Source organism: Camelina sativa, unplaced genomic scaffold, assembly GCF_000633955.1.
Source record: "Camelina sativa cultivar DH55 unplaced genomic scaffold, Cs unpScaffold10141, whole genome shotgun sequence".
NCBI classification, from domain to species: Eukaryota; Viridiplantae; Streptophyta; class Magnoliopsida; order Brassicales; family Brassicaceae; genus Camelina; species Camelina sativa.
Window position 1 is genome coordinate 1 of NW_010931194.1, and position 393 is coordinate 393.

Below are 393 nucleotides of genomic sequence, written 5' to 3' on the forward strand. Positions count from 1 at the left end.
ATCACTGCTATAGGGGTTCTTCCAAGTGCAGTAAGATCAGATGATATATCCATAGCTGCATAACAAACACAATATAGCAGAGCACATATTGGCTTCAAAAGTACTCAAACACCATCATCTCAACAGATTTTCTAACCGTGTAACTACAAAAATTGAAATAGAAGTACAAAATGGGTATGAAGCTTACTATGGTTAGCATGCCTATGCACACCTCCTATCCCGCCCGTCACAAAAACTTGGATGCCAACCTGTACAACCAAAAATTCCTCTGAAATGCAATGAATGATCCCAAAACTACCATAGAGAGATCCTCAAAGGAATAAATCCAATTACCATAGAAGCGAAGAACAACGTTGCAGAGACTGTAGTTGCACCGTTTCCTCTTGTAGCCAC

At 39.9% G+C, this 393-nt stretch overlaps 1 long non-coding RNA gene across 1 annotated transcript; it reads right to left on the reverse strand.

Annotated features, from left to right (window-relative positions):
- On the reverse strand, positions 1–393 carry LOC104775209. Its single transcript, XR_765763.1, has 3 exons — positions 334–393; positions 188–248; positions 1–55 (listed from the first exon to the last, which is right to left on the reverse strand). It is a non-coding gene; the product is annotated as an uncharacterized LOC104775209 (long non-coding RNA).